The sequence below is a fragment of the Pithys albifrons genome, chromosome 2 (assembly GCF_047495875.1).
Source record: "Pithys albifrons albifrons isolate INPA30051 chromosome 2, PitAlb_v1, whole genome shotgun sequence".
NCBI lineage: Eukaryota > Metazoa > Chordata > Aves > Passeriformes > Thamnophilidae > Pithys > Pithys albifrons.
In genome coordinates, this window is record NC_092459.1 from 91,504,475 (window position 1) to 91,512,537 (window position 8,063).

At 36.7% G+C, this 8,063-nt stretch overlaps 1 long non-coding RNA gene across 1 annotated transcript in view; it reads right to left on the bottom strand.

Annotated features, from left to right (window-relative positions):
- Positions 1 to 7,071: 7,071 nt before the first annotated feature.
- The window catches only part of LOC139668442 (uncharacterized), a 166,771-nt gene continuing 165,779 nt past the window's right edge, over positions 7,072 to 8,063 (bottom strand). Inside the window, exon 4 of the long non-coding RNA XR_011697061.1 lies at positions 7,072 to 7,090. This is a non-coding gene — a long non-coding RNA (uncharacterized lncRNA). The remainder of the gene's footprint in view (positions 7,091 to 8,063) is intronic.

The following is an 8,063-nucleotide window of genomic DNA, read 5'->3' on the forward strand; positions in this document are numbered from 1 at the left end:
TTATTCTTATCAGAGAGTGAGAAGATCTTTGTGCAGTCACACCTCTGTTCAGAAAACATGTGAAAATGTTTAGAAAACCAGATTTTTGACAGTGGACAAGTTATAAATAGTAACATACAGAATCACACACTGAACAGAAATTCTTTGATTTTTTTTTTCATTACAGTATTACATTACGTTGACTCTGGTTTCCATGTACCAGAAGCATGTATCACATCTTTATCATATCCTTAGGTTCCTTGACACAGAGATCAATTAACTTATGTCAAGGGTAATTCTTACAGTCTAACTGCACCTTTATAGAGTGTAAACATTCATTACAAAGGAAGGTAGAAAACCATCTTTAAAGTAATTCCTTCTATAAGAAAGAGAAAAAACGAACCAACTTATTCCTCCTGCTCCCTCAACCTAAACCTTAACAATGCAATTCTATAATTAAAGTGAAAATAAATTTTACTCCTTTGTCTTAATTGCTGCCATACTCCCAATTAATTATGGTTGTTTCTGTTTGTGTGCCTAGGACATTGCTCTCATGTTCTGTGCTGTGAAAAGAAAATCCAGTAAAGTTTTCTTTTGCGATGTGGAAAGTAGTTCTTATTTCAAGGAAAATAATGAATTTTGTCAAATCAACAGTTGTGACCGAGTGTGCCCAAGCACAAGGCACACTAACTTAAATGGGATAGTTGTAAACCACTTAACTTTCTTCCCAAAGCACCTTGAGAAAAAGTATCTTAAGAATCTACAATGTAGCATGCGGGTAAAGGAAGAACATAGCAACATCTTAATACGAATGTGTCTCACCATTCCATGCTTTGGCACAGCTTTTATTTATTCCCTGTACTAACATTGTAAGTGACTGAACACTTGGAAGTATATCTTACCATATCAGTATTTACTCAATGTTAACCATGTCAAACAATGGCTTTATAAAACCGGGAACTGAGAACAGCTTTGAATAGAGTCATTGCTAGGTCTAATGCTTGTTGGCAGGCCAAGAATGAAAGTGGAGTTCAACATTTTGTTTATTGTTTGTTCATTGCATATCTTTAAGGCTACTTGATGTGTTTGGGCAGCCTAGTTATCATTCCATAACGAAAAGAATTCCTGAGTGCAGGAATATTTCTGGGAAAACAAACTGTGTAGAGAAAATTCAGCTTTATTTTTGATTGTTATAACTTTTTCCTTTAGATAATCTAAAATTAAATACTCTATGAGTTCAGCAACAAAGGCTCAAATTGTAAATCAATCCTAACTGTTCCTGTTAATGAAACCTCCTTGTACACCAAACATCCCACTGCCACAGAGCATCACTGGCACTTGCTGTGGGATGTTTGGTCTGCTAACAGACTGGAGCAGGGCAGGGAGTGCATGGGGACTTATTGGAATACATCTGAAGAGTAATGGCTTATAAAGACTTGCAATAAATAATAAATGCCAAAGGTAATATTCTTTCTAATGAACATTTTAATGGTTACTTTTCCCCAGTAGGGGACTTTCAGACTTCTTAACAGAGGCACAGAACGAGCTCTTTGTGCTGCGGCTGTCTCTCCATCACATTTTGTTTCCTTCTGGACCTGTCTCTTATTGCTAGCTGCCACTGCTTCACTCTGCCTCCAGCTGTGAGGGTAAAGTTTACAGTGTCTTCAAAACCTGCTCTTTTTTTTCTTTAATTGGGGTAAAGCTTGATGAGGGACAAAGTAAAGTGCCTCCCCTGCCCACTGGAATGCTCTGGGCAACACTTCTGTGACTCAGCCCTGCTCCCTACATCAAGAATGAACTGGAAACAGATGAACCAAGATTGCATCTGTGGTAAGACACTGTCACAGGCTGTCCTGGAGACATGATAAAGAATAGCTGGATATCTTTTTAAAATATTGTCCAAGGCAAAATTCAGACATTCTTATATGGAAGCAGTGTATCCCCAGAGCATCTGTGCTCTCTACATAGCTCATCTTTTTCTTTAAATTCTTTGCTACATACAGATTTCTTCTTCCTGCCCCCCCCCCCCGCCACACACACACACTTTTTCCTAAAATTGTCATAGGAACCCTGTATGATGAGAAACAGCTCCATATTCTGCCCTGCTGATCAACCAAACTCCATAGTAACTGCAAATACTAATATTAGTTCTCTATGAAAGTGCTTTGTGTTAAAATACAGTCCTGCTGGGAAATCATGCCCAGGCACCTCTAAAGGGTTAAGAACTGTATTTTTAACTGGAGTTAGAATATTTCCTAAAGGAACCTACAGTCTGGGATGGAGTCCAGATGTACATTTGAGACAGCTAAAACGGAAAGTCCTGATTTTTTACTAGGCTTGCCATTCAGAGTGCAAAATGAAGTGTGAGCAAAGAAAGAATGTTGGCATGGCAACAGCAAGTATAATTTAATGCAACAGGTTTTGATTCTGATCTGCAAAAGGAACTATTTGTCCTGAGAATCAGCTTGTAGCCCATAAAAGTTTTAGAAGACAGTAACGTGCCTTCACTATGGGCCAGCAACTGCAGAGATGGATACCTCAGAGTTTTTTAGTCAACAAAAGTATCTAAATATTCTAATTGTTGTGCTGGCATAGACATGCAAAAAGGAATTGCTTCAATAATGTGTCAGTTGCTCGGATGATAACCACCTGCAGGGCAACCTCTTAGGCAGTCTCTTTGTTATTTTTAATAGAGTATGGGATGTTTGTAGAATTGTAAGACGTACTGAGACTAAGTACTTTGTAGAAAAATATACATAATGTCAATTACCAGGATTAAAAGTCTGGGGTTAGAAATTCCTATCTCCCAAATCTATGATGAATCCAGAATTATGTCCACACTACTTGCTAAAACTATTCAGTCAAAAAGACTGAAAGAAGCAGCAAGTTTGGGAAAGCAAGCTGTTTTCTAGATTAGTTTGTTATGGCTGGGAGTAGTGCTTAAACTGCACATCTGATGCCAGGTATTTGATTTTGAAGGATGTGCTCATTTCCCTTTCAAGATTAGCTGCTCTGGATTCCTGAGAGCAGAGCAGGCTACAGAAGACACATTCAAAACGTTCAACTGTCTAATTCCATCTGCTGCCACTTCATCTATCTCCATGGGAAGAAGCAAATTTACAGGAGCAAAAAGAGGAATGAACTACTTTCCATTGTTTTGACTTACTGGAAGAAATAAGCTACTCAAACCTTTAGAGTAACTTTGATCTTCCACGATTTGCAGTTCACTCTCTGGACTAAAGATGCTTGCAGAAGCTTGGCTAAGGGTGAGGTATAGTCTTCCAAAATGCACAAAAGATTCTAGACATGAGTCAGAGACACTGTGGAGAGGGCTTAGGTCACCCTACCGGAAGGCGGCAGGTGAAGAACAGGCATCTGCATGCCCTTTGTGACCTGAGGATCCTTGTATTGTTTTCACGTCATTGTTTCCAGGTGTCTTCATAAAACAGTGGGCAAAGGGATTTGTGCTTACTAACCACATATGCACTGAACACAATAAAATCTTCCAGTGCTCCTGTGAAGTAAAGCTTCTCTAGTCCTCTGACACACCACACCATGTTCTCACTATAGCTAGATTTGAACAGCTCAGGGTACATGCAGAAAGTGAAGCGTAGCAGTCTCCTTGCTGATGGTCAAGACTTGTATGTCTTCCACAGTATGAATCCTTTCTATAGTGGACGAAAGTAATTATAAAACACACAAGACTTGAGTTTAGTGCATTTCTGACACTGTGACTGCTGACTGTGTTTGGAATATGCATCCTAGTTAATATAGGCTTCTTCTGATCTACATTAACAGTCCCTTTGTCTATATATTTAATATTTTATTTTGTTTGAAAAGAGAGATGCTTAGAATGCCTAATACCCTTTTCTAACCCCCTTTTATGTGAGTCTTCCCTTTCTGATCCTGGTAATCTTCTGGAATTTTCTCCTGTTGATGAGTGAGGGTTTTTTTTTTTTTTCAGAAGCAAGCAGATGTGAAATTTTGTTGCTTAATAGTGTTGCCTAAATCCTCTCCTATTGCCTGCTGAAATCAATAGAAAGAGCCCCATTTCATCAGTCTCTTGGAAAGTTCTTTGATATGAGTTCTCTGGTATTTTCTGATAGGTACAATCTTTTTCTTGTTACAAGTATTGGAGTACAGCAGGACCAGTGGAACCTATAGTGGGATAAATTTCATCAGTCACCTGCACTGTAAATTGCTGAGCACTGAAGTTTCTTCAGGTAGACAGTAGCCTTGGCTTCATCTCAGTGGGATGCACCACAGGAATACAGTGGCTTAACAATGCATGACAAAAATACTAAAAAGACAATATTCTTTACTTCTATTTAAAGTGTACCATATAGCACTTCCTTTGGAGGAACTGAGAAGTAATTATCATCATACCACCATTTCCTCAGTGACTAGATTAACAACAGATTATGGGGGTCCAGAGCTGGGGAATTTAGCATTGTTACCATTTATAGGTTCTCTCTGTATCCTATAATATTCTTTCCCATTAGCTAAAAGTGCCATTTCAGGAAATTGCTTTAAGGATTTGTTTGATCTGGGGTGGGGGTGAAGGAAAAAAAAAATCAGTTGTCCTGTTCCACTGTAGCTGTAGCCACTTACTTAGTAAGAAGCAGATATATGATTTTCTTATCTGTCTGTTCTTTTTCATTTATTGTTCAGTAGGATGGCATCTTCCAGAAGTTTATACAGACCATGGCATCTCATCCTTTTATAGTTAGTCAGCAATACAGCAAAAACAGTGAAGGGATGGCAATAAATGACCTGGTTGCAAATTTCTGGTTTTATTATTTGCTGATTTTTATTAGACTTGACTATCAGCTGTATTAATATTGATAAATCTTAGCTACATGGAAAGATACTTGTCTGCTATCCTCAGGACTGGTACTTGTATTGAGATTATTTTCCTTTTGTGCCATCTCTGTTCCTGACAGAAAAACTCATCCTGGTCTGGAATGGAACAACTGACAGTCCTGAAGGCCACATGTAACTTGAACATTTCTTTAAGACCTCAGTAGATTTGATTTTTGGTTTGAGACGTTTAATGTCTCCTTCCATATTTATTGAATTTTGAAATTCTTACATGGCCAATAAGACAGTCCCACAGGTGGATGTGTTTGGTCTCAGATGCCAGATTCAAGCATATTTTCTCTTTTTTTTTTTTAAATTTTTTTTTCCTGTTGCTGCAAATTCATGAAGGATATGCTATATTTTTGCATAGGATATTTTTTAACCTGAATGAATGAGATTATTGGGTGAAGGAAATCTAGCAACTGAGACTTGGGATAAATTTGCAAATAGAGAACCCCCTTAGTTATCTAATTCCTTGTAGAGATGACAGAAATAACACCAAAAGTATAAGGCCAGCAACAGCCTTATGTGTTATTTATGAAAGATAATTATTTTCTTTCACTTGAACTATTTAATATAAAGCTGGAATAATTCAGTTTTAAATGAGATTACCCAAGGGAATTTTTTCCAGAAACAACTTGTGAAATTCTACTTTCCAACTGTTTAGGTATATTTTCAAAAATAAAGATGCTCTTCCAGCAATATGTTTTGTGCAAAATCATCTGTGAACATAAAACTTCAGTAATGCTCTTGATCAAATACAATAGATCCTGGAAGTACTGATCTACAAATTGATTTATATTCTCATGTGACTCATTATGAACAGTTATTTTTTACCATTTTCCCCCTCCTCTTAATGCAGACAAACCCCATAGCTAGACATAAAATGACTATAGTTAGGATTAGTGGGGGTTTTGTTTTAAATGTTATGTACAGAGTTGTTTATGTATAATGGGCATTTGTATTTTATTTTGCACAAAGTTTAATAATTCAATATTTTTATTTTCAAGGGTAATTCTATCAGATTCTGACATCTGAATGCCTCCTGGTCTTCCACATGACTTGACATCAGATGAAAAGTAGAACATCTATTTTTGTAGAAAATCTGACCAGGGATGTTGTGCTACTGCATTTTTAACTCAATTTTATTTTGACAGATGTGTATTTAGATAGCCTAAGTGATGCACAAAACTTATTCCTCCAAAGAAACCGTGTATCTTCTGCAGCTTCTCCCTCTCATTTATGCATCTGTACAGATAGGGCTGGCTATTCAAAAGATATTAATATGAAAATGATGACAATTTATTTTCTAATCTGAACAGGGCATGACTGAAGCAAATCAAGCATGCTTCAAAGACTGAGAGCCAGACCTCCTTGTCAAGAGCAGGTGGTTGAAGAATCAACAATATGACATAAGTGCTTTGAGTGTGATCCCAATGAGCATAATTGATTCACGACCACATGGTATCCATATACTTCATGGACGCCTTTATTCCAGTGAACATTGCATTGAGACACAAATCAGCATAAGAGGATGTTTCTGCTATGTTGATCAGTGAGATACATCTTTTATATGAGGTACGTGGTTCTATGCATACTCAAGGCCTCTTACAAATGCTGCTCCTATAATAGTGAATATTTGAAGAATGTTTTGCTGACAAAGAATTCAAAAGCCATTTAGATTTTTGGATAAAATTGATTTGCATGATATTGCATGCTGATACTTGACTGTCAGTTCATACTCACTGACAAAATCACCAAAATCTCTCTCAAAAAATTGTGCAATAAAATTTCTAAACATTCATAAGCAACTATAACACAGCACGGAGAGAGGGAATATCTAATAATTTGTTAAGAACAAACTAACTTCCTGCTATGGTGAGGTAACAAGTCCACAGATACACAGGACAGACTAAGCTTCCAGATCTTATGTTGTTTAAGATTTGGGACTCTTTTGAATGGTTCTCTCATTGGAAAGCTAAGGAAATAAAGTTTTGTGAGTAAATGCCAAATTGAATTAAAAGTGAAACTAGATAATAGTGACCTAATTATATTGTTTAATTGTAATATATGGAGAAGTTTCTACAGGGAGTTGTTCTCAATCAAATATAGTTAAATATTCTCATGAAATACCTGTATGAAGAAATAGTATTATATGCAGTAAATTTGCATATGACAGAAGAGAGGGATTCTGAACATGTGGAAAGCAGAATTAGAATCCCAAGTGATCTTCACAAATTGGAGAGATCATCTGAAAAGAAATAAGATTAAGTTCAATCGGGACAAATGAAGAGTGTTAGGCAGAAATAATCTGTGGAGATACAGGATGGGATAACACAATAGACAGCAATTCTCTGGAAAAGATCTGGGAATGTGAATCAAATTAAACATGAATTGGTGAATTATTAAAAAGCTAAGTGACCAGCTAGTATGTAAATGAAAACCAGAACGTAGCCTGCAGAAGTAATCTTCTAAGAATTTATACCGGTAAGAACTCAGCTTGGAGCAGTGTAGCCAAGGACAACTTAAAAAACTAAGCAATCAGAAGATGGAAGGATCATGACAATAATTAAGATGTAAAAGAACCACACTGTTGTAAAGAGGAAATATACCCTTTTTGTTCATGGCGGACATAATAAGAAATAACAAGCTAAAGTACACCATGGGAGAGTCAGAGTAGTTATTAGGAAAATCTTTCTAAGCATAAACATAGCTAAGCCTGGAGAGGGGGTGAAGTCACAATCATTAAGAACATACATGTGTAACAAGTAATGTGAATATTGATTCTGCCTTGAGGACACCTCTTAAAGTTCTTCCAGCAATATTTCCCATCATTTTATATCAAGACAGAAACAAGTTTTGCACCTCTGCTTATCTCAAATAGCACCTATTGCCATCAGGAGATTTAGTGAGTCACAGGAAAAATTCTTTATCAACAAGGGCAATGCTTACCTGTGTACAGGAACTAGATTTGGTGAAGTTATGGCTTAGCATTCTTGCTGTGCACATTTTTTTTGTTAAACTTGTATTGACTTATACCAGGAAGTATTTTAAGATCACCGTTAATGAGTATAATAAAATAAATTGTAACTTTTGAAATGAGGAATAACAGTGAGTATTCAGTAAAATTAATTCTTACTCAATTGCCCCTGGAAAGTTTTAGGAAAAGAAAGGTTACTGATTCATGCCACCTTTATGTATTCTCCTGCTGGTTTGGACTGCAG